The 26,973-nt window shown below is 40.4% G+C and overlaps 1 protein-coding gene across 6 annotated transcripts in view; it reads left to right on the top strand.

The window, feature by feature from the left end:
- Positions 1–26,973, top strand: part of TENM4 (teneurin transmembrane protein 4) — a 1,547,018-nt gene that overhangs the window by 914,421 nt on the left and 605,624 nt on the right. The gene's annotated exons all lie outside the window — the stretch shown is intronic.

The raw sequence follows: 26,973 nt of genomic DNA, 5'->3' as shown, positions 1-26,973 counted from the left end.
CTATCTCCAGCTTGCTCACATATCCAAAAGCTGCACAGCTGCCCAGAGCAAGAGGATGGCTCAAAATCTCATGAAAACAAATGCTCCACATGTCACCCTCCCATTCGCAGCAGTTGTCCCGTGGCTGCACCTCTGGCTATAGGGCTTCAAACTACTCAGCTGGAAAGTCTGTGCTGACAGACATAACTTAAATGTTCTCCAAAATCTTAAAAGAGCAATTAGATCTCTAAAATATATTTCAAATCCTTCCTGTTGAAAAGATTTGGAGTAAAAGAGTCATAAGAAAACCTGGGTGGTCACCCTGAAGCATGTGAGAAGAACGGTGTGCTGGTAAGGAGAAGGGCAGAGAATCAAGTTGTACGTCTCTTTTGCTTCTCAGAGATAAATCAATACTAACAGAGAAGAAACCCATCCACTTTAATCTTAGTTTGGTCCAGCCACTGAAAAGCTAGGCATTGTTTCTGGGAATAGCTGAGCCCTAGTTTGGTCCTGGCCACAATCATAAACAGTGTCTGTGCCTGGAAGAATCTTTGGCAGGAAGCTTCAACTTAGTGATGATTCTGTGCCTGGAACTTCCTGCAGCACAGAGTTTACCATCCAATGCATACTTCTGACAAAATACATTTTGTGAATGTTGTGGGATATGGGTCAGACAAAACTGCTCATGTGGTAGCAGCCCTGCACCTGAAGCCCTGTGGGGTTGCACCAAAAAGGATGTCAAGATGGACTAGTTCCCTGAGCATTAGGAAAACAAATCTCATACATCCCTTTGATAAGTGGGAAGGTCTGAGAAACCTCAAACCTCTCTTTGGCCTTCATTTCTCAGTGTCTCCATTTAACCGCCCACAAACACTACTACTGTCTGTCTTGTCTAATTTAGAGTGTAAATTCTTCAGGGCAGGGAATGTCTCTCACTGTTTGTTTGCATGGTAAGGTCCTGATCCTGATTGGCAGCTCCAAGTACACTACAAATCTATTTTAATATAACCCTAAATTGAAAATTCTGTATCCCGGAGCCTTAGGGAATGTGGGACTGCATTCGGGGAAAGCAGAAGCTCTGAAAAAATACTGAAAGGTCATTGAAGACAATGTACTGAATATGAACTGTGAATGTGGAGCTGATGGCTAAGACACAGGCTAATTTTGCTCTTGGTCAAATTTAAGCAGGGAAATGGAGGCATCATTAACCATGTATTATTTTACTGAGGGAAGCTGGGTCTAGCATGAGTCTGCATTTCTCCTGTTCATCCTTTCAAAAAGTTGTGAGAAAATACAAAGAATATAAGAAAGAGACAAAAAGGCTGGAAACCTTACCAAACTTCAGTTGCTTAAATGAAGCATCCAAGTACAAGTCATATTTGCCCTAGAATAGTTAAATAGATACTGAGAGAGACAGACACCTTCAGGGCATATTTACACTTGAAATTAAGTGAATTGTCATCTGGAGGAGCCTCTACTGATTAAGTAGGGATGCTCAGGCAAGTAAGTACAGGTTGTTGCCCGAGTTTGTCAATCTTCCCACCCCAAGAAAGAATAATTTTGACATCGTCTGTATTTAGCTTGTGGAAAGACGGTTAAGAGGAGACTTGCTGACACTGTAAGCACCTACACAGGAAGACAGCTTTCAGTAGGATGGGGCTCTTTCATGCCTCAGACAAAGGTATAACAAGATCCAGTCCTTGGAAGTCAAAGCCAGACAGATTCAACCTAAAGATAAGGTGCAAATTTTAGCAGGAAGAGTAATGAACTTTGGGAACAATTTACAAGGGAGGTGTTATATTTTCCATGACTTGGAGGCTCTAAATCAAGATGTGGTATCGCTCTAAAAGATATGCTCTAGTTTAGCCATTAGTCATGAAGTAACAGAAATTGCTAGGTGATATGTAGGTTCCACTAGATGGTCATAAAAGCACTGTCTAGTGATAAAATGCACTAATCTAAATAGTAATACTAAATATTCCATCATAACAAATTGATTTTGCATATGCTGTACCAGCTCAAAGTTACTCAGTTAAAATTGCCTGCACTTCTATTGTCTGGTGCAAGTGGACAAGGTACATGGCTTCCTCTGCACCCCAACAACAGGTATATATATATGCCTTCTACAGACTGTTTATAGCCCAATCCATCATCTCCTGAACTCATAATTTCCCAGTGTGAAAGCTGCAATACTGTCCATTCATATATAAATACATACATTCATACATGCACACATCAGTAGTGCCTTATGGGGTTTTTTAAGAAGCACATTTAGGCTCCTGAGAATGTCTTTTTCAGAACTGAGGTCCCTGGAGAAACTGCCTGTTTCACAGAGGTGCTGTAATTCTTCTGGACTGCACTCTCCACTCTTGAGGGAGCCTATGAAGGCAAATAGCTCAGAGAGGGAAAGACGAAAGGTGAGGAACATGGTTTCCTGAGCTTTTTTAGTTGACATGGCTAAAGGAATCCTAGGAATTACTTAACTTATTTTCCCCTTCTACTCCTGCAAGATCTGTAGATGGTTTTCACTGTACAGTGTCATGTTAACTCCAACTGGCAACTCAGCCTCACTCAGCTCCTCAATCACACCCCAGCAGGAATGGGGAGAGAATCAGAAGGGCAAAGGTGAGAAAATCTATGAGTTGAGGTAAAGACAGCTTCATAGAGAAAGTAAAAGCTGTGCACACAATCAAAATCAGCCAAGGAACTCATTCCCCACTTCCCAAGGGCAGAATGCTCTTCAGCCATCTCCAGAACAGTGGAGCTCTGTTGTATTGTAAAACTGACTTGGAAAGACAAATGCCATCATTCCAGATTTCCTCTCTTCCTTCTTTCCTCAGCTCCATATGCTAAGCATGATGCCATGTGGTCTGGGATATTCCTTGGGTCACCTGGGGTCAGCTGTTCCAACTGCATCTCCCAACTGCTCCTAACTCCTCGTGCACCCCCCAGCCCCCTCACTGGTGGACTGGGATTGAGGAGCAAAAAAGGCCTTGGCTCTGTGTGAGCACTGCTCAGCAGTAACCAACCCATCCCTGTGTTATCAACACTGTTTCCAGCACAAATCCAAAACACAGTCTCAGTCTCCCATACTTTGAAGAGAATTAATTCCATCCCAGCCAAAACCAGTACACCCAGGTGGTTGCAGAGAAACCTGAAATGTCGTAGTTAAGAGAGGTTGGTGTTTTCTCTGGAAAGAACCTGTTCTGGGAGGATTGTGTGGTGAGGTGCTCAGCACTGAGGCTGTCAAAGTACATTTGTCTGTGATATGAGGGCCTAAACTTCATTTTGCTATGCATGCAGGACAGCTGTCAATCATACATGCCTGAAAGGTGTGCAAGGTGTTCAGATAGGAAGAAGCCAGTGCCAGCTACAAAATGAGAACAGGATTTCAAGTGCCAGTATACTCTGAATATTCATTACTGCAGTTTTGGATTTGGTTTTGTTTTTTAAGAAAATGATGAATTTGAGGAAAATTGAGCAAATAATTGCTGTCTGTGACAGCAGCAATTAATGTGCTAATAAGGGAAGGTCTCTGAAGCTCTTCTTTTCCAGTAACTAAGAAATTTCAGACACTTACCCCACTGCTGCATGTTGTCAGTGATCAGTCTGTAGGAAAAATAGTTATTTGGGGAGCACAAACACTCTGAAAATGAAAACTAAACCACAAAGAAAAGTTTCCTGGCAATGCCTATTATTAATCCAGGAGGACGCTAAGGTAAGGAAGCTCATATGGTTAATTCACTAATCTGAATACCAGGAGACATGGACTTCATGACAGCTCCTTAAGCATATCCATCTAACCTTGGTGAACCAAATCAACCTCTTGTTGCCCTCAGTTCCTGCTCAGTTCCTGAGCACTTGTTTTCCTCTACCCTGTTTTGCCCTCTCTGTAGTCTGAGTTCAGTTGTGCTGTCCATCATTGCTCTGAGGCTGTATATCACCCAAGCCTCTTCAATCTCAGATGTTGCACATTGCATTTATGAAAAATTACAGGAAAGGGTGCTGCCATCCATGCAAATGGAAACTTAAACTCTACAACTAGAAGAAAATGGGCTTGGGTTTACACTCCTGGAAGAAAAAAAGCTTCTCTCCATGGAGAGAGTGAAAACAATTAGCAGTCACCATCATTTTCATCTCTATATCACAAAAGTACTTTGTGAAGGCTGATAAGTACCATTAACCCCATTTTACAGATGGGTGGGAATCAGCATCATGCAGCTGCAAAGTGAGTTGCTCAAGGCCATAGAGTAACTCAGCAGAAGTTATGCAAATAGAAACCAGGTCTCCTGATGCCAAGCCTTATTCCTTGGCCCACACAGATTCTACACAGGAGACCTGACCTAATTCCAACATCCGTGAAAGTGGCATCTTCCTTTGCAACAAGCCTAAGCAGGTATATGGAATGGATGAATGACCCCGCTTCTCCAGTGCTCACCATTCTTGTGCAATAATTGCTCTGCAGACATTTTTGTGAGCTTGATGAATGTTTTATTTACATGGAAATGTCTCAGCTAACACCCACAGTAAACACAAGGCTGTAGTCAAAACGTTAGTGCATCTATTATCACACAGAGTGGGCTGAAAGATGTGACTGTGTCTGCTGTGAGCAGCCTTGCTCTATTAGCACTGTGATGCTTCACTGTCCATAGGGGAGACAAGCCATGCACTCTCACGTGGTGAGCTATGATTTAAGGGCTCTCACCCCCTGAGGCTGCTCATTTCTCTAGTGTATATTTGAAACCAATTTTGAATTATGTTTTCAAGTAGGACTCTGAGAAGGATACCCACTGGTGGGGCGGTGCATAGTAAATTATGTATCTGGGTTTGGCAGTGGTTCGGAAATGTTGCAAGTACCTGGTGTGCAGGTTCCTGATGTAGGCTTTGCTCTGCCAGAGACATATTATGATCATTACAATGGTGGGCAGGGAGCTGAGAAGCTGTTTCTAGTCTTGGCTTTGCTGTCATGTCTGCATGAATCACGAATGGTTGGATCCACCCTACTTAATTCAGGTGTTTCACTGAAGACTCTGATTTCATAGTCTCAGGGCTCTTCTGCAATTGATAGATCTGTAAGATCTCAGTCACCCATTGGAGCTGCCTATATATGTTGACTGACAAAAAAACCCTCATTACATTTGTAGTTAATCTGCTCCTTACAGCTAATTGGTTTGGTGCAATTCCAGTTTTCAATGTTTCACTTTCTGACAGCAGAGTATAAGATTACCAGGTCTCTCATTAAATGTGAGGATCATCTACCATTTTCACAAGCTGAATATTCACAAACTAAGGTCACTGGGACTATGAACTTTTGGGGATTTTTCTGTGTTTTGCACATGTAAAATGGGTATAATGATGTCATACCTAATTTGGGGAGAGCAGCAGCACAAAGTGAAGGCTGCATTACTGATCTGTTTGCTCTACCCCAGATTTTATAGCCTGATTCCTATTAGCAACATTTCTGTAGGATACCAGGGAGGGCAATAGTAGCTTGTTCAATGATGACCAATGCCAAATGCTTGAAGTGGCCAAAGGACACTCAAAGTGTTTAGGATTAAAGGCATAGTGGTTTGCTGCATTGGCAAAGAGTTGGATGTACAGAAAGCTGCTGCCAAAATACAAGTCCATGATGGATAGGAAGTGAAACAGAAATACTAAGCAATATTATCACTTGTTATTACTACCAAAGTGTAATGTGGCCATTTTTTTATAGCTGAATATGTCATTTTATAAAATTCTTTTGCCTTCTTGCAACTTTGGGGAAGCTACAGCTGGTCTGCTGACTGTGAATCTGTGTCTGCATATGTACAAGTCTGTGTATGCATAAGTACAGGTACTGATTTGCATGAAAGAATGCAATGGAAGCCTTTTGTATTTAATGTAGGAGATAAAAGGAGAGGCTGCTTTGTCAGCAGTCTGAAGTATTCTGGAATTTGGCTATTCAAGTCAATTGTAAACATATTTTCCAAGGCACAAAAAGCCCAAAACCATTCACAAATAACGTATTACCTCGTCTTTTGATAGCCTAAGGTGGGGATAAGATGTGGGGATGGTCTAACATGATTTGGAAAAATTCCCTACTAATGAGAAATCATCTATATGACTCAGTTCTAGTCTGTCTGATTTTTATTTGTGAATTATGTTTTCCACTGACTAATACCTATTTGTCTCACTCCTTCTTATTTTAACGCTATTAACATCCAGTAACTGTGCTGATATTTCAGAAAATACAGTCCTTTATAAAATTCTAGTGCTTAAGAATATTTTAGTATTTTAAAAGTGCAATATTTGAGTAATATAATTTACCTCAGTACCAAAATGTACGGTCCCAGTCTTTGCTTACCAGTTATAAATGTGTGTGATGTGGAAGCACCTAAATTTGCCAGAAATAGGAGAGTGTGTACACAAAGGGAGAAAGGGGAGATGAAAAGGAAGCCGCTGGGTCAATCTTCTCAACATTTTAAATGGTTATAGACTAATGTAAGCTGTATGGGGAATAAGCCAGAGGAACTGGGAATCTTAATACATAATTAGAATTATGTCTTAATTGGCTTAGCAGAGGTTTGCTAGGCTAATTCATGTGACTGGAATATTGATGTAAAAAGGTATGGCTTGTCCAGAGAGGACAGTGGAAAAGAGAGAAGACATGGTTTATATCATGGGCTCTGAGAGACAGAATTCAGTGTGAGACTTGCAGAAACTATCTTGCTGAAGTAGAAAGGAAGCCAATAGATTGATGGGATGGACGGGTGTAACCATCAGATAGGCAAATGAGACAAATGCCTTGAATAGCTACTGGAATGTTTCAAACCCCAGGGGTTGCTGTCTGTGGGGCATATTGATGCCAAACTACAGCTGGAACAGAAACACTGCAGGAAGAGCAAATTCCTTGGTTGCTCTGGAAGCTGCCTGTTATGTCTAAAAATTGGGATGGTTGATGTGAAAAAAAAAGTCTTTGTAGGTACTCTTCTGACCAATACATATAAATTGGTTGAGAAAATAAAGTACAAAGACACATAGAAGAGGATGACTTCCTGATTCCTTTGAAAATAAAGAGCAACAGAAAATAAAAAAAAAAGTATTAAGGAAAAGGTATATTAATAAATTCTGATTGGTAGAAGAGATTTCAGGGGAAGCAAATGCAGGGAGAAAGAGTTCCCAAAAGCTGACTAAGACAGCTCTAGGGCTCAAATTATCATGTGGAAGGTGTAGGTAGGTTAATAAGAGTTTGATGCATGATCATCTCCATTCTATGAAATTTAGGAAACAGTGAGAAAGAGAATGGAAGATAGGTCAGATCAGTGGGAAATAATATAACTAGAAGAAAATAGAGACAAAGAAAGGATAAAATGGTATGCAAAGGATTTACAGCAGTATAAAAGCATATTGGGTAAGTGCATTAGAAATAATAATAAGAGGAAGATAAGAGCATGAAGAAATAACCCAGCAAAACATGTTTATTTTTACTTTCAGTCAGTTAATTTGTTCACCATGCGGTCCTGCAAACTGTTCTACTGGCACAAATGAGCAGTGAGCAAGGGAAAGAGGGATGGCAAAAGGAAAGGAGGAGGGGCAAGCTGCCTAGAGCAGCTCTGTCACTGAAGGAAATGTAAGTGCAGGACCATTACTCAGTGGACAAAGAAAGAAGTTAACTGATGATGGGGCTGAAGCATTCAATGACATTTTGCTTTTTTCTTCCCTAGAAAGATTAATTTTAATTGGATGACTAATTAAATTCATACCAGGGTCAAAAGAGTGAGAAACCAAAAGGGAAACAAGGAAGGTATGGTAAGCAATGGTTTGGATCTGTTAGATGCTTTCAAATCAGCAGATTATATAAAATAATATTTAAGAAATAAAGTGTTTTGCTAAGAGTTGTCCTTGATAATTTGGAGCCATGATAAGGTCCCAGTGTCAACCCTCTTCCTTGACTTCAGTAAGACTCTAAAACATCAGCCTTTTAAAGATATGCTAAAAGCATTTCCTGTTTGTGAAAAGAGGTTCCACATGAAGGTTGACAATGGTCAGTTTTTGGTCTGATTCTGTTCAGTGTTTCACTGAGGACTGCGGAGATGAAATAAGCACCATTTCTTAGTACTGTAGATCACACATAACAAGGAGAGCTTGCAAACAGGTAGAAACAGTACTGTGTTTGTAGAATTCAAATTCATCTTTTTAGATACTCCAAAGATATTTCTGCCTATCTGTGTCTCTGAAAAACATCAAGTTTGGATCTAAACTTGCTACTCTATACAACAGTGAAAAAAAAGAATAATCATGTAGATATCATAGTGGATGGAAACGTGGACACGATCCAGCAACGTGCATTCACAGCCCAGAAAGCCAATAGTATCTTGGGTCATGTCAAAAGAGACATGACCAGCAGGATGAGGGAGGTGACTGTACCCCTCTGCTCTGGTGACACCCCACCTGTAATGTTGCATGCAGCTCTAGGGCCCCCAAGATAAGAAGGATGTGGAGCAGCTGGAGCAGGTCCAGAGGATGCCACAGAGATGCTCAGAGGGCTGGAGCACCTCTGCTATGGAGACAGGCTGAGAGAGTTAAGGTTGTGCAGCCTGGAAAAAAGCTCTGGGCAGAACTTAGTGCCTCTTCCAAGACCTAGAGAGTGCTTATAAGGGGATGAGGACAAATGTTTTAGCAGGGCCTGTAGCAATAGGACAAGGTGTAGTGGTTTTAATCTAAAGGAAGGTAGATTTAGGTTAGCCATAAGGAAGAAATACTTTGCTGTGAGGGTGGTGATACATTGGCACAGGTTGCCCAGGTAGGTGGTAGAGGTACCATCCCTGTAAACAAGCTTTCTGTATCACACTGTATTTTTACTTGCTCATTTCCAAGTGCTTTACAAAAGAGACAAGTATTACTGACTGAGTATGGACAAAACAGAATACCCTACTAAAAAAGCAAAACTGGATTAAAGAAGCCTGCACCAAAATGCAAGACCCTTAAATCCTAAAGTACTTGAATACACCCCTGCTTCTGCCAGGATAAAATATCTCTCAGAATAATTGCTTGTTGGATTTACCTCAGCGAGGAAAGGCTCAGCTAGCATATCCTGAGTCTGCAAAACTGCCTAAGTAGTGGTGTGTGTTTTCTGGTACATGCTGCTTTCAGGAGGATCCCTGAATAATATCCAAACTATCCTTCATGAAATACTTGGCAAATATGGTCCCAAACCTGACAAGAAGCCAAAAATGAAGACTTTTTTTCCCCTTTTTTCTAACATGCTGTGCTCTGCTGCTGCGCTCTGGTGATTTGAGCCAAATGACTCGATCTGTTTTCTGATGATAAAGTTTGCCTAGCTCTCTAAGTAGCTGTAGAGTGGGGGATGATGGGAGAGGGGAGGGAGTGATTATAAAGGTGAATAGCTCTGCATTGCACAGCAGCCAAGCCTAGTTGAAATTCACAGTCATTGAGCTAGGCAGTACGGGAGTCACCTGGCAAGTGCATTGTGGCACGGAATCCTTTTTGTCCGAAAGCACATATGCCCCCATTCACAGCACGTTAACAGGCAGGCTCCACAGCTCTGCCTATCAGGAGCAGTGGTGTGAATTCAACCTTCCTCAAGCCAACCTGGCTTGGCTACACCTATGCAAATGGCATTCCTGAAAGGCCATTGCTTCTCCGTGCCCATACACAATCCAGCTGTCCAGCCTGAAAAAGCCAAAACATTTTCTGGGAGAATATTTACTTCTGCAAAGGTAACCACTGAAGCTCTTGTTAAGGCTCATGGAAAAGGATAAACTGTTGAAAGTGAGGGGAGACTCATTGAAAGGCAATTATGGAAAGGTCATTTCCTTGTGTGTACACCTGCCATATCATTATATATTTGTGTGTGATATCATTTATCATGAGGACAGGAGGCAGAGCAAGAGACAGGTATCTATGATTATATCTACCTTCAATAGAAGACTGGGAGAAGAAGGACCTGGCAAACTGCCAAACATTGATCCTCTGGTTATTTATAGCCCAGTTTCCCAATAGGCTTCCACAAAACAAAAAATCTTGAGTCTCAGTGAATTTGCACATATCTGAGATAGATTTTACTCTCTAAACCATAGCACTCTTGGCCCTGCTTAAAGCTCTGTTTTCAATGTAGCTGTTGCAGAAGCAGAGTAGCACACTGGTCCTGTGAGACTGCTGCAAATCCCAGAAGTTGGCAGCTTTCACAGCATACCGCAAGATTTCTGTTGGGTTTTTTTTCTAAAGTTTTGGCCTATGATTAATTGGTTTAATTTTTTTTTGGTAAAGTTCAATTTCTGCTTTACAGGCACCATTAGTATTTGAGTGTCTGCTTCTGTGGTGATGGATGCCAGGTAGAGTTGGGTGGGTTTGGAAATGGTTTTCCTGTCCCTACAAAACTGTTCAGGTTTAAAAAAAAAATTGATCTAAAGTCAAACTGAACTATCTGAAGCAGTGGGGGAAAGCAGGGGAGGGAGGGGAAAGAACATGTATGTGCTATGCCATTAGCAATTATTTAGGTCAGAAGAGCCAATGTGGACATTAGGATTTTCCTGAGTCTCCCTGAGGCATGTCTCTCTCCCTCATCTTCAGGTGCCCAAGCTCTTCGGGTGAATAAATGCGTGTTTATTGGAGCAAGGACTTCAATGTGCAGATTTCTCACATCCCAAATTAGATTTTAAGCATGGGACTAAAGAGCTTGTCTCTTTTCTGGCCAAATGAATATTTCATTATTTATACAGCTGCAAGAGGACTTGCTGGTCATCAAATAGCCAGGCTTTTTTGAGTGAGTGACTTTCTGCTTCACAACCACATAGCCGCAGCCAGAAACCTTTTTCTCAATAAAATTTAGGCTGAAGTTGATATGTCTTTTCTGTTACTGGCACTAGTTTCAGCAAACCAATATTTTCACATGAAAGACAGAAAAGCAGATTTCGTTAAAAATTGCAGGCCAGCAGTTTTGCTAAGCAGCTGGTCCCATACAAATCCGTGGCCACCACAGTTTTGATTGTCAATGAGTTACAATGTGGTTTATCTGGAAGTGCCACGAACATACACAGAGATCCCAGTATCCAAATCCAGCTGCCCTGAGGCACTTGAGAATTGCAGATCTAGAAAAACGGGAAGTGGATTGCATGTGGCAGGCCACTGGTTTGGCCCAGCCAGCTCTGTGAGCTAAACCCTGTTCACAAAAGAGAAGAGCATTTACTCTTTAGTTGAGAAAAGTAATTTGAGATTGTCATAACTCATAATTGTCTAGAATCTTCAAGTGGCAAGATGGCTGGGTAAAATATATATTTTATTTTAAGTAATTTGTTGTGCTCCAGTGATAAAATGTTAAAAATGCAGAATGGCAGATATTTCAAGGGGAGTTTTGAGAAAGGAGAGCTGAGGGCTGCTATTTACACCTGTGCTAAGTTCTTTTTTCTGTCCAAAACCACATGATCTGAACTGCAGTGGGATTGCTCATTATTTATCTATTTATTTACTTCTCATGGGATTCTCAAAGCTTTTATTTTCACAAGATGATTGACTTAGCACAGTTGACTGCAAAGTTCTGACTGCAGAGTCTTTGCATTGCATTAGCACCTACAGACATCAGCTGAGATCAGGACCGTATGTGCATACAAGGCTATAGTGACAAGCAAGGCTTGTCTGATGAGCCTATGATTTATTTCAGCCAAAAATGCAAGAATGTGTTTTTATACTACTTTTTAAGGTGAGGAAATAGCAGGCCCAAGGTCACGCAGACAGACATCACGATAGACAGAAATCAAATCAAGGTTTCTGTAGTTAACTTAGGAGATAAACATATTTTTCATTTCTGATTCATCAATAAGCAGAAAAACAAAGATAGAAAAGTACAGATGGAAAAACCCTTTCCCTTCCCTTCCCTTCCCTTCCCTTCCCTTCCCTTCCCTTCCCTTCCCTTCCCTTCCCTTCCCTTCCCTTCCCTTCCCTTCCCTTCCCTTCCCTTCCCTTCCCTTCCCTTCCCTTCCCTTCCCTTCCCTTCCCCTTCCCTTCCCTTCCCTTCCCTTCCCTTTGTCTTTAAAAACAAGTCACTTTTTTTTTTTTTTCTGTATCTTTTTCCCACTGGCAAATCTACATTTGAGAAATGAATATAAAACACATACAAAATATTTGTGGCTTATTGAAATTATTTCAGATGGTCTTAAGGCTATGTTTTCTCAGGACATGTTGATAAGGAAAACACAGCAGCCACTTAATTTGATTAAAAATAATTGGACTCGTAAGTGTAAACATGTTTCATATCATGAGGTGTAGGAAGACCTAAGCACTTTGATTTAAAATACCAATAGCTGTGCAAATTACAAAGCCTTTCATGAGGTTCATTGAGTCCTTAATCACACAAATTCCCAGGGTTTTAGGAGTCATGCAGTCTGGGAAAACAAAGCTGAGTTTGAAGGACAAAGATTTCCCTGGTAAGCATCTCTAAACTCTCTTTACTTCATAACAAGAAGGTTACCAAACCAAATCAGGAGATAGAGACGAGGGGACAGGGTATGCCCAAGGACTTAAAGGAATTTTAAGATAGCTGCTTTGAAGAAAACATGCAACAAATCCAGGGAAACTCAGCTGAGACCTACACTTTCAGAACAAGTTGTGTAATTCCAGGCAAGGAAAGTCAAGGAATAAAATTTTGGCTGTTGACATCACTGAGAGGCAGAATTTTATGGTTCCCAATGTTTTTTCATTTTCGTCCAAGTCTCAGGTCCACTGGGGATGTTTTGTGAAAGGGAGATCTCACCTGCTTCAAGGAAAAGAAGAGGCTAACAGAATAAGGTTGAGCAAGAGGATGGATCTGAACTTGAGGGGAGATGGTGCAGGAGCAAACCTAGTTACAGGAAGAAGTTGGGCATGGCCAGTATCTGTGCATCAGGAGACTCAAGGAAATAAAGGAATTGCCCCATGGGATGAGACAGCTGAGAACACACAAGGCAAAGTGTGGATCCAAGGGCTCAAGGTGGATATCAGGAGTAGTAGCTTTAATCTTCAGAAGTCTAGTGAGTCTGCAAGTGATGTCTCAGTCCCTTACCCTTTCTGCCCCTCTACCCATGCAGGGATGGGGTCTCAGGTGACAGTACCTGCTGCTTGTAACAGGGATGAGTCAAGGATAAAATAAGTCAGGCCATGACAGCTATCCCAAGAGGTTCTCCATAGCTTGCACCTTTATTCTTAATCCTGTTTCACAACAAAGCCACACCTTTAATAAAGAACCAGTTGAGTACACAGTGACTTTGAGGTTACAGTACAGGCCAGTCAAAAAAATATCCCTGGACCCACCACAGACTTGGTCTAGGACCTTGAGAAGTCTCCTGACCCCTTCATGCCTCTGTTGACCCAGTTATAAATTAAATAACAGTAATATTTATCTCTCTGATGAGGTGATGTCATGAAGCAGAATTAATGAATAGATATCAATTCTCCTGAGATCCTGAGAGTACAAGCTTGGTGGTAGTCTAGTTTTCTCTCTGGGTTCCTGAAGCCTTAAGCAGTTGCTCTGCCTGTCCATCTGTTTATCAGTTCCCTTTCGAAAACCTGAGATCATTTTTGAATTAGTCATGTTGAACAAGAACTCGAAATCTCCAAGAAAATATAATGAGATACTGATAAGGTTCATGAAAATTAATGAGAAAGTGGGAGGAAAATACTGAAATTAATACTCTCCAAATGTGGGAGCAACGCTTGGTCAGATAAATTATGATGGGACATTTTTCTGCATGGTCTGACCCTGCACAATCAGCCTGCGTATAGTGACCACCAGTCATTTTGGAACCAGTCACAGCATGTGATGCCTTTTGCCAAATGATAATTGCTAGAGTTAGAAGAGAGCCTGGAGGCATGGAGGGTACCTAGGGAAAAAGATCATCTACAGGATATCTGCAGGCTTTGGAAGTGGGAGTTGAGATCACAGGGGGAAAAAGAAAGGAAAAGAAAGGAAAAAAGAATGGGGTGCTGTGGTGGAGGGGGCTATAGATAACGTAGAACACAAACTCCAAGGTTTGCAGGCCTTTTTAGCTTCCCACTCACAGAAATATTTGTTAATTATTATTGGAACATCTGTTTACTGTTTTAAATGTCTGATTTCAAGAATTTACCAAATGACAGAAAACAAAACAGAAATGTGAAATAATTTTTTTTGGTGACAACCAACATTTATTTCTGAAAGCACTCATTAATAAGGAAAGCCTCAGAAAGACATTTCAAAGATGTGTATTTAAGTCAAGAGCCCAAAATATAGGAATAAAATCAGCTTCATCTTTGATACTGACATTCTACAGACAGCCTTGAAAACCTGTTCTAGAATAAATCTGAAAAACTCAATAGCTGCTAGCAATTTTACAAGGAATCAAACCATCGTAGTCGTGGGATCAGTTACTGCTCCTGCTTTGACAAGGAAAGATTTGGGATGTCAAACATTCTGCATGCTGCAATGCATATCACATGCTCAAGTGATGTTCAGCTAGTAAGGAAAGGTATTAGCCAGCAGCTTTATAACTCTGTATCTCCCTTGGTATGGTGATAAAAACCCCAGGCTTGATGCTCTCTTCAAATGAGTCTACTGGTCTCTGCATAAGAAGGGTTTGGTGTGAAAGTTGAACAGTATAAGAGATGAAGCTAGATAGTGGTAGTGGTTGGATGGCAATGTGTAGCTTTCATGATCATAAATGGTGTCTTTGTCCAAGATCACAGTTGGAAAAGAATTTGTGTGTGTGTGGCCTTATAAATATTTTTCAATTATTACTAAATGTATAATTGAATTCTTAATGTGCATAATTGTCATATACCAGATCTGGCAGAAAGGGGATAACAAGTCAAAACTACCAAACCAACTGGGAAGCTTGCTATGATGTTCAGATATCACGATCAAATTGAGTTTGGACAATCTAAACACCTATGAAGAGCCGGGTCTCCTGTGCTTTGTTCACACACCTTTGTTCATTGCCTGATTCTAAGGCTAGTCCTACTGTCTTTCAGCTCTTTTTACTTTTTCACTCAAATATTCCCAGGCTCTCCTGATCAAGAAAATCTGTCTGAGAATGTTACCAAAAGAACAGAGAACTTCAGAGACATCCTCTGTCTGGTATTTCTCTTCCTCAAAACTTTTAACTTCCTCCACATGCCCAGGAAAACACTCACTTCTAAAATACTCTATATCCTAGTCAAGAACGGGCTCTGCCTTCCTGATCATCACTCAACTGAGATCTACACAAGCCCTCTATTTGCATGGGCAAGTGCAAGGGCAGCTTTTTGCACAGATATTTCCATTCAGCCCTGCCAAGCAATTCAGCACTGCCATGCCCTGAAGGGATCTACATAGGAACTTTTGTGTCATCGGGTCTTTCACATCAAAAAGCATTTCTATGCTGAAAAAAAACTGAGGTGCACTGCTGGAGTAGTCTGGAGGAGTTTCCTCTCATAGTGTTTATGCTCTTTCTTTTGAAGAGACAGCTTCCAGGCCTATCATTCTAAGAAATTTGCAACATAGTATTTAGAAAAATGGGGAAAACCAGTAAATCAGCTGCAAAAAAAAATCCAAGGAGGTAAATTGGACTGTTTAAAATTGACCAAATTGGACTGTTTAAAATTGAAATCCTGTGAACAGAGAATGTATGTGTGGATATATATGTGCATTTGTGTACATATGTGTACATATCTATGCACAAATATATAGAAGTTCTCAGGAGTTTATACAGTATTTTTATATTGTCTATCAAGACTAGTTTTACTTTTGTATATTTAAGCTGAGTTTTTTAAGTTCATGAATCCAAGACACTCAGAAGTATCTGCAAATGAACTTGAGCCAAGTCCTGAGGGAGACTTCTGTGGCATTTGCACACCCTGTTGACATTTAGAACAAAAGTCAAGCCCTGGAAACATAACAAAATTATGGGCTAGCTCTCTTTTCAATGCCTGCATAAATTAGCAAGACTGTCATCCTTGTCATTTAACACTACGGCTGCACCAGCATAGAAATCCACATTAACAGCACTGACCCATGGGTCACTGAACCTTGAGAAGACGGAAGAGATTTTGCAATGGGCTGCAATGACTTTCCTGTAGAAATCTTAGCAGAGCTGCTGCAGTTACCACTCATTATGGAGGTTTCAACCAGGAATTGGTGGTAAGGGAGAGAATTTGCCAGAGTGTTCTTCTGCGTAGGAGCACATATTTGCCCTTATTTTTTACTAATGGCTCAAAACCCTTCTTGGAATTCTAGATCTCTGCTAAATGAGGAATGCAATCTTCTAACAATCTTAGCTCTGATGTAATATTTAATAAGTATATTCCCGATTTTAGTGGTCACAGAGAGCTTGCACAAAGCCACCAGCCTGTTTAACAGTATTTCCTTCTTTCTGGAACTTTCTGTCCAAATTCAATGTGGATGATCTGGCAAGCTTTGAAAGCATTCTAGCTTAAATAGGGGAGCCTGAGATTTTCAGCATCCTTGGTTTAAAAATGTGCTTCTGAAAGGGCTTGGCTTCAGCCCCTTTAGTTGCCCAAATTATATTTATAGTCACACTTGGCATCTACCTGACACAGATCTCAAGGCAGTTTTACAAATCACTGCTCTCCTCAGTTTACAAAAAGATTTAAGAAGACTTGAGTGCTCAGTAACAGTTGTCCAGACTCCTGATCTGAAGAGTTATGCTCTGAACCACTGTGTCCCTGCACTCTTAGAAACTATAGTCTGGAACAAAACTAAACAAAGCTACCCTGATTCAGTCTGAATACTACTGTGGTAGGTCTAAATAAAAAAAAAAAAAAAGAAGTATAAATACAAATGCAAGCTATGGATCCTATGGTTAGAGCGTCAGTAAGGATATTTTAATGCTATATATAGAGAAAGTGTATATATAGTATTAAGGAGATGAGTGTATTTTATCTTCGGTCAATGCATAAAGCTGCCTGAGTGTAATAATAACTCTCAGCTGAGTCTACCTCTGCATAGACTGCTTACAAATCACTGCAAACATTTGTACAGAGCAAAGTACAAGACACTGATGAATAGAAAAAAGCTGGAGAGAGAGCCCTGTCCTTTGCGGGGACACTCTGAAGAGAACCTTACACCTATTACAATGTAAAACCAAAATGCACAAGGATGGTGAAGTAATATTTAGCTCCATAATATTTCTTGTAGCTTGAGGTCTGACAGAGCTTTATAAAGCTGATGGTCAAATGCTGCAGTTCTTGTGAAAATAGTCTTACAGTGGGAAAATATTTTGTGTTAAATATTTAACAAAATTAGCCTTTTTTCTAGCACAGGATAGCATAGGCCTGTGAAAGGTTTATAAAACATTTATTAATTGACTTTTATGGATGAGGAAAACTGAGGTTCGGCAGTGCATTGTCTAAGGGCTTAAACTTCAATGTGTCACTCTATGTTCAGAGTCCTGTGAGAGCTGTGGAAAGAGGCCATGAAGGCTGGAGTACCACTCAGACAGTGCAGTAACAGTTACAGACCAGAATAGTTTTCACTTGTCACACGCTATCTAATTTTGTATTGCACCTTTACAAAAACATATTACCTATTTTTTGGGTTTGTTGTTGTCGTTGTTTGGTTTGATTTATTAATTTTATTTTTTATTTTATTTTCAACTTTAGGAAAAAATAGTGTCTTTGGAAACAGAATTAAGGTCAGTGTTTCCTCCCTCATCGGCCTTATGTACCCATTCTTTTTCCAGCAGGCTGCTGGACTGGCTGTAGCCCTGCCAAACTACTCTGTCCTCAGCCAAATGTGACAATCCCTGGAAAGTTCTTGGTCCAGATCTTGGTTTGCCTCAGGTCTCTCCCTCCATCACTGTCCTTGCTCAGGCTCACTCTACTACAGGCTGTCCCTCTAATGAGAGGGAAAAGTATTTCCCTTTTCCTTCCCTTTGCACAGGAAATCACCCTCAAAATGTATTCCATTTCTGATTTTGTTTATGTGTCTGATTTTTTTTTTCTGGTCAAAGAAGAGTGGCAATGACAGAGAATGCTTGAAAAAGTAGGATGGAAATAGTTTTAAAAGTCAGTAAGCGATATTTTTATATTTAACATCATATCCAGTACCATACCCTACCTGCAGGGACATTCATTGCCTGAGTACTTCGCACAGGTGGAGATAATCAGGAATATTAGACAGAGATCAAATGTGGTTGGAATTAAAGCATCTCTAGTGTGACCAGCATGCTCATTCATTTAGTTATCTTTCCTTGCTTGAAGTAAGGAAATCAGAATTTTCTTATCAGAAGGAAGAAAGACAGAAGAAAATCTGTTGTTTCCTATTCAGTTAGACAGCAGTCCTTTTAATATACATCTTAAAGCATTCTGGTTACATCTTTCTCTGTCTTTTTATTTTTTCTCTTGATTTCCTTTATGTTTTCCTTATCTCCAGTTCCTTATCTTTTTTCTTTTTTGTTTTCCCTTTTCCTTTCCATACTTTTCTCTTTTTTTTTCTTCTTTTGTGTCTTTATTTCTTTATTTGTTTTTATTTTTTGTTTTTAAATACAAATAAAGAAGTGCCTATGGAGGTTGCCATTGATTTGATACAAAAGTGGAAACCTACTTTTTCACACTTCCAAAGATATTAAAATCTCAAAGACATGAGTGGCCACTACAGGCTAACCTCAGTTCTGTAATGTCTTTAGCTTCAGTGCAGCTGTACATGGGATAAATTTAGTAATTATTTGCCAATGGGAGCTAATAACCCATATTTTTTGTTTTAGACAACAGTCAAAATGAAATTTCTCAAAATTCAAGTGTTAGATATTTAACTGGAGGGACAGTAGTTAGATTATGTTCTTCCCTAATTTTTCCACTTATATTTGGTAACCTTTGTATGACAGCTCCTGTCTGTGTCACAGATTTTTAGGAAGAATTCTGCCTTGGCATCTAGTAATATCTTGATATATAATGGTTTTACTTTCTCTCAGCTGTCTTTCTCCATAATCATAAGAAGATCTGTCCTACTTGTTTAACCCTCTAGTCCCTGTAGAAATGTTAAGATGCTGCCAACAGATCGGGGTGCTCAATAGCACCCATCTGATGCAAAGCTAAATGCCAATGTAGATACACACATAAGATACAGAAAACTTCTTTTTTTTTCTTTTTTTATTTTCACTTTTTTTGGTGGCTTCTTTAACAAAAGTAAGCTCCTGTTTGCAGCAAGCATCTCTGTTGGCACAGATGGGTGTCATCATTCAGTCTGTGAGGAATTGCCATCCCTTTCCCCTTAAAAATAAATAATTAAGTAGTGAAATGATGGACTCTCTCTATATTTACTCACTCCCTATTTTTTTTGCTAAAGAGATATTTGTTGATTTGTTTTACTGAGGTTGGACTTATGGCTAAGATTCATTAGGAATCACAGAGCAAGCTTGTTTCAACAGGGATGTGGGTGACTGATTGAGGAGGTAGCATGATCTGCCATGCCATTGGAATGGCAGAAAAGCTAGGGATAATATGCATGCTTTACAAAATTAGTCTATCTGAGGAAAATGGTAGGTAAACAAGAGCATTTCTTGCACAAAACATAAACTTGGCTTCTTTTTTTCATGTTCTAATGGACAATATCTTTGTAATAAATATAGTTCTTTCTTCAGGCATTGTAAATTGTTGTGTAACATGTTTGTGGCTTCCTGTAGCGGCACTCTGTTTTTTTAAAAAAAAACTTTATAGGGTTTAGTGTATTGATGGCAAAGAGCTACTAGATTGTGATTTCTTTTATAAGAGCTCTCATGAGAGGATAATGACAAGGCTGATATCAGCAAAATAACAGAGTATCAAAACCCCCCTGGCTTTCCAGGACTTTCACACTACCTGTACTCCTACCTGTGGCATTCTGTGGCTTTACAGGAGTGGTGGTCATAGAATAAAGAATCACAGAATGGTTTGGGATGGAAGGGATCATAAAGATCATCTCATTTCAACCTCTCTCTTGGGCAGGGAATCTTCCACTAGACCAGGTTGCTCAAAGCCCCATCCAACTTAGTCTTGTTGGGACTGGTCCAGCTGGGGCTGGTCTCACAAGGCTACTGGAGAATGTCATTAAGATATATCTAAGGGCAAATATTAAATATTAGGAAGTGTTCTGCATACTCAAGAGAGAAAAAAATTAATTTCCATCTGAACTATCCATTTATAAAGCCTGTAGTTCACCTTGGCCATAAAACCATTGATGTTCACAATCTCTAAGCAAGGGTTAGATGGGGAGACCTATTAGTTACACAGTATTATATCAAATATTTTAATGCCTCAAGATGATGCAAGAGGTGAACAGGGAAGACAGCTTGCAGGCAGGTTCTTTTACTCTTCACTAATTCATTTAGTCCCCCTCATTCCCTTGACCTGTGATCTTGCACAAGCTCCAAAAAAAAACTTGATCAGTGCATGGTTATATGGACACTAGTACATTAAACAACCCCAAAGCATTCCCTAACTGGTGCTGCACAGTGCTGAAGCTGGGGGAGGCTGTGCATGGCTGTGCAAAGCTGTGAGCAATCAGACAGTTCATTCTTCTTTCAAGAAGTGTTACATGTCCAGGCTGTGGTATTCTGGCTCCTTTCAAAATGTGTCAGCTTAAACAATCTCTGCAAAACACGTCCCTTTCCTCTCATCCTTTTTTTTTCTCTGTGCTGGAAGAGCTGCTGTGTTCCACCCCCCAGTCAGCACTGAGACTTTTGTATAAATGAAAGTTACTGAAAGGATTTGTGGCCACTTCATTATCACTGCTGTGCCAGATGATAGGGGTTGGAGCATTTTTAGTACCTATAGAAATATTGTGGGATGGAGGGAGGCAGGTAACAGTCTGAGCTGCCTCCAGCAGAGGGAAGTGGTACACACACGCTTCCCAGCGTGCTCCCTGCTGCCGCTGTGCAGAGCAGACAGCAGAAATGTCAGGTCTGGCATTTGCAGAGCTGAAATTTCTCCCCCCCATCCCGCCTCATTCCCCTTGCCAACACAAATGCCTGATTTAATCCCCTTTGGTTCTTTGTCACATTGATCTTACCCTCGATTTCCCCCAGACCAAGATAGGAGGTTTCTCCCATCCAACTCTCTGAAACACCCCCGACCCTGCAATGAGACTTTACATAAGACATTGGATTTTAAAGCCCAGAGTAACTGCTCGGAAATAGAGGTGCAGCTAGGACTCCAACAGCAATTTTGATTTTAAGTGCAAGGTTTTAATATTATATTCCAGAGGCTATTTTAAACCAGAGCTGCTTTTCCTGAAACTCATCAGTAGATATGGCAGAGGAACTTGGGCTTGTGCAGATGGTCCCAGTGCTGCCTACAACTGAATCCTCACACAGATGCACACTCAGATCCCTGCACACCAGCACACAGCTGGGGGCTGCCCAGACACAGTTTCCACTCTTCTTTTATCACACATCTTTCTGTCACAGGATTCCTTTTTGGACAAACACACGCACACCCCTACACAAGCTGAACAGAAATGCACTGATATCTCATATGGAAGAAATCATTTGACCACTTCTCCTTGACAGTTTTACACCTCTAATATACATGTGACTCTTCCCTCATCTTCTTTGCCTTTGGAAAAAGCAAAAGCCTGCTGGAGAATAATTTGTGGGGAAGATAATGTCCTCTACCTACACTTCCTTGAACTGCCTTAATACTGTTTGCAAAGCAACTAGATGACTTTGTTTCATCCTCACCTCATCTAGAGCTGCAGGGAGACAAGTTTTTCCTCCAGCTTTCAACCTTTTGATGCCAGGATTTTCCATGCTGAGATACAGTAGGTGGGTAACAAGAAGATCCTATTAAAGTGAAATGAAGTAGTGAAAGGATTGTCAGCTGAGCAAATAAGAAACATATAGTACCTATCCATTCCTTCCTGCTCACTATGAGAAGGAAAGAAGAAAAAAAAAAAAAAGGTGGTAAAGTGGGTAGTGCAACAGAGAGCAACAGCAGCAGTGACAAGGTCTTGATTTCAGAAGTAGAAAACAAATCATTGCTGCTAAAGACACAGCTCCTTTAATGAAGAGGCTGCTGCAATATCATCGCAACAACGAGCAACCCACATGTTAGATTACAACAGGTTGAGCCAGTGCACGCTCCCCTGTGCCACACTCTGAAAAAATAAATCAAATGTCTGTACCTGAGGCTCCTTCATTTCCCATGCAGAGCTCTCCTTTAATGTAGGCTTTTCATGGTACCTTTCTTTGCCAAGAAGGGGCTGACAATGGCTTATTTACCTACTTACCTGTCCTTGAGCTATGTGGCTTTTCTTTGAATAAATTAAACTGGCTGTTTCGAGTGATGCTTTCAGCCTCTTCAGTCTGGATCTAATTTTCAGAAGAGTTTTTGCTTAAAACCTGTTTTTCAAGTTTTCAACCAAGTATTGACTGTCTGCGAGATGCAGCTCTCTGAAAAGACCCTGGTGCCTATGGGTAAGGAAAAATATCCTATCTGGCTGCCTTGCCTGCTTTTAGGTTTCCTATATACTTTCGATAGACTAAAAGTGGAATGAGGGCTTGCTAAAACATGTCCTTGTCTTTTCTCAGTTAATTGCCTTGCTTGTTTGCTGCTTGTGACTCTGGGACCAGATTTTCAGCTGCTGAGAGTTTCTTTAAATACACTGCTAGGAGATAGGTTTATTTTTCAATGCTATAATAGCATTTTTAATATTCCTGAGTGGATATACAAATTAGCTTTGCTTTGTGTGACTGATTCTGTCTTACAGGAAATGGTGGTAAATACTTGAAAAACTGTCATAGTTAGGAAGTTTGATTTTAGTCTCCAAAGCAGAGGAAAATCTTGATTTCAATTTTTGGCAAAGAGTGTTTTTGTCATGTATTTTCTATGATCTCAGCAGCAGCAAAATTTCAGGGGCCAAATGCTCATTTGTATGAGTTGACTTATCTCTGAGGCAAGGAATTTTATGGTTCATCAGAAAAGCTGTCTGTTGTCATGGACATGGGGTGATTTTTTTTTTCCCCTTGGGTGCCTAGGAGAAGAAATTAAAAAAAAACCAAAACAGTGAGACATAGAAAAACATGCCCAAATATCATGCAGAAAAAATGCCTTTTCTTTTTAGTACACTGTAGAAAGTTCTAAAGATGATGTCCCAGGCACATTAAAACAAAACATATTAAATCTGGCACACAGCTAGAGAAAACTGTTGTTTCTCTGTTGTTTGGTTTTTCCCTATGCATTACCACTGTATTCAAGCATATTGTGTTTTTACACATGCATATTCTTGTGGAGAGGGGAGAGAGGAACCCATAAGGGTGGCAGAGACCAAAAACCAGAGGTCCCTTTCATTTCTGGAGCTGTCATCAAGATCAGGGTGCAATACACACTATCAGGGCTCTCAGCAATGCTCAGGGCAGAAGTGAAGAGAAATACTCAATCCCAAGCCCTTCTTTGGAAATATTGGCTCACTATTTACTACCATGAGTACCTAGAACTCATTGTACACCATGCTGGGCTCTTCAGAACAATTGACTTCAAAAAGGTCTCTGACTAGAGATCTGCATGCCTCAATCCAAGTAAATGCAGGATAATTCTGTCACAGGTCTGATGCACCTGAAATCAGAATTTGGACCTAAATAGAATAGCTGTTATTAAATTATTATAATCATCACTTCTATTATCTCTATGTAAACAAAATACCACATACCATGACGAAACTGCTGCTTTTATCTCTCTTTGTAATGCTCCAAATCCTGTAATCTAATTGTTACACATCCTTGCTCAAAAGAAAGGCTCAAATATTAGCTTAAGGTTGTAATAGTAATTAGCACTGCAGAAGCTTAAGCTATCTGTGTAGATCACAGAGTTTGCTTACCACATACTTTATCAGTAAGTTAGCTCGGGCACCTTATCATCTGACACTAGGAATCCTGAGTTCAGCTCATTTTTTAGGAGTCGGTCTGTTCTGAATGTTTGTTCTTTATCTCTTAGGCTGTGGTTGAACATGCATCAAACACAGAAAGGAATGTAAGGGGTGAGGGAGCAGGGGAATGGGGATAATGAAGTGTTCTGGCAGTGAAATGGTACTAAATAATGCCAAAATGTACTTGAAAGAAGAGTGGCAGTAGGATCTGTATAATTGATGGTAGAACCAAGCTAGAAGTAGGGTTTCGTTCTCCACTGACAGAGCAAGGGTAGTAATTCACACCCAAACACAGCATCTATCAGCTGAACACAGAGGTGAGCAGAGCAACTCTGCTGCCATGTTCACCAGGGAAATTCCAGCACCAGAGATCTGGAGACTGGATGCTCTGGCTTTGACACTGTGGCCAATTTACTGTATGCCTTTACTGACAGCATTTTAAATTGGACTTTTGAAATGTGATCCAGTTTGTCTTCTGGTGCCTCTGTTTATTAGCTGTGGAGAGGGAATAATAAGGCTCATTCCATAAGCTGTTTTCTGCTAGTGTCCTCTTTTTTTGCTCTTTCCTTAATTTCAATCATCTGAAACAAGGTATAGGATTATAAGGATCCTTACTTTTAGCAGAATGGTTGTTTTTAAGATCTGAAGATAAAAGGGAAAGGAAATCCTCACTCAAGATATTAAGTTGAACTCTGTCCTTCAAGAACAACCAAGTCACTCTACTAACATCTTAAATCATAGATTCCTCCCCACAAAATCACACCCTCCAACTTTTCTTTTCTTCTCTCCTTCAATAACACCATTTTCTCTTTGACCACAGCCCTTGGCAAGTCTTTTCCATTTTTGCGTCTCCCTGTGCACACCTACTCCCTCTACAAAAGTCTCCTCTCTTCTGCTGGCTTGCCAGGTGCATTGTGTGAAGATCCAAGAAGTCACTCACAGGTAGCTGAGCTGGCTGGTTTGCATGTACTGACTGGCCAGCTGGCAGCCCAAGCCAAGCAATTAGCTAACGAGCTCATACCACAGCCTTTCACTCACATGAGCTCTGCTTTGTCTCACACGCCACTGATTTTCATAATATATGTAGGATATTTATATCTTTTAAGCTTTTACCTCTCTAGAGAATGGGGTGAAATTAGCCACCAGGTTCAGAATACATTGCTGGGCACAGGATTGACAGATGGAGAGCCAGATGGACAGACAGCACTCCTATAAAAGCCTTATTTCCTTAGGAAAAGAGGCCGTTGGGTCTAAGCACTACTAGTAGTACAGGGTTACAGGATGGATGGGGGGAGATTATAACCCTCCTTAACAGATGTCATGTGTCAGACACTCCTGCAGAGAGATGCAGAGGGAGAGTAAGGGAAGCACCTTATTTTTGCTTTGCAGGTGTGAGTTTAAGTCCTGTTCTGTCTCAAGTAAACTCACAGCTGACTGGCATAGCTACACATTCAAAAGGGAAAGGGAAAGGAAGGCAGATTTGCCACTAGCTCAATTAGTCTTTTGTGGATTGTCATTTAAAGGCATTCATGTGGCCTTTCCTAATCTTCCCCAACAGGCTCATGAAAGATTTTCTGATATTTTCTTTACCCAGCCCAAGAGGGTAAATGAAGTAGCATATTAAGATTGTAGTCCCTTCCCCTGAAAATTATTTGAACCCATCCTCTGACCTAGATGCACTCTGAAAATGGCTGTATTAGGCATGATCAGGTCTAACAGGCTAGATAGTCTATATCTGGGTATTTCAAATAGGAAAAAAAGACCAGTTTTAAATGTACTGCTTACTGAATCTTAAAATCCACCACTTAACCTCATTTTCTAAATCTGTAGTCACTAAATATTAAAATGCTACAGCAAAAATTCACAGACACACAGAACGGCTTGGATTGGAAGGGATCTTAAAGATCATCTAGCTCCAACCCTGGTTCCACAGCCAAGGTATTTAACCTCTGCAACCCTTCTCAGGGGTTTAGTAGTAGTGGTACACTGGCACAGGTTTTGGACTGGTCCCTGTTAGACTCATGATTGAGTAATAGTCTATAGGATCAACCACCTGTTTTATTTAGCCATTTTTTTACCATTAGCTGGTCATTTTTGTAGCATCCTTCCTTTGTAGCATACTCAGCACCACAGTGAGCTACCATGTGAGGTAGAGAATGTAAAGGAAGTGAAAGGTGAAATGCCTTAGTTGGGAGGATTATCATGTGCAGAGTTGATATAGGAACCAAATCTGGCCCCAGAGGTTATGGAATTCCTGCCAGGAATTGGTTGAACCCAATTTCCTTGGTTGAACCCAATTTCCTGCTTGAAGAACTGTTGCTCAGCAAGCACGCTTTGAGTTGTCCTCACTGCTGGATTCATCTGAATCCTGGATGTTGGGTTGTGGATGCTCACTGCAACACAGGCAGTCCTGAAATGGAGAGAATATAAAGTTTCTGAAATGAATGTCAATTACTGCATTTTAGAAAGCAGTTGTGTTGCTCACAGTTTTATTTAAATTTGTAGGATAGCTATGAAAACATCTCATTATTTTGATGCTGTGCATAAAGTTATCATAGCCAAGGGTAACTAGTACAATAAAATAAGCACAGATGCTGCTGGAGCTTTTCAGAACAACTTTCACTCCACACTTTCCAGTAATATGATGCACCTTCAGTACTGAAAGCTTTGCAATCTGAAAGCTTTGCAATCAATCCTTTTACTTTTCTTTCACTACAAAAGTTCCTCTTAAAAGAACACCAGATCTAATCTTCAAAAATATTTGCTGACTTCTGAAGCATGTTTGCATGCCTCTGAGTTTGAAGTTACAGTAGAAAATTTACTTATGTAGGATGGCAATCCAAATAATCTTATTTTATCTAAAAGTATATAAAGGTCGTATCAAAATTTCATTGGAGTTCTGTCCAAGGAAAAAGTAGTTGCTTGCTTATGAAATTCTGTTATAAATGCATTTAACATCTGGTCCTGCAAATGTACATGATTGTTTCTTTGTGACCCCTTGCAATGAATAAAGGCAAGAGATGCGAGTAGAGATGTGCAGGATTAGATCTCTAACTTTATGTAATTTTTTTTTCCTATGGCATTTCAATGATAAAAGACCAATTTCTGCCCTTGCTTAACCTCCAGCAACCCCACTGATTTCCTTGTTC

Source organism: Motacilla alba, chromosome 1 (assembly GCF_015832195.1).
Source record: "Motacilla alba alba isolate MOTALB_02 chromosome 1, Motacilla_alba_V1.0_pri, whole genome shotgun sequence".
In the NCBI taxonomy this organism is placed as follows: domain Eukaryota; kingdom Metazoa; phylum Chordata; class Aves; order Passeriformes; family Motacillidae; genus Motacilla; species Motacilla alba.
Note: the sequence above shows the minus strand (reverse complement) of the source record. Positions and strands in the feature narration are given on the sequence as shown.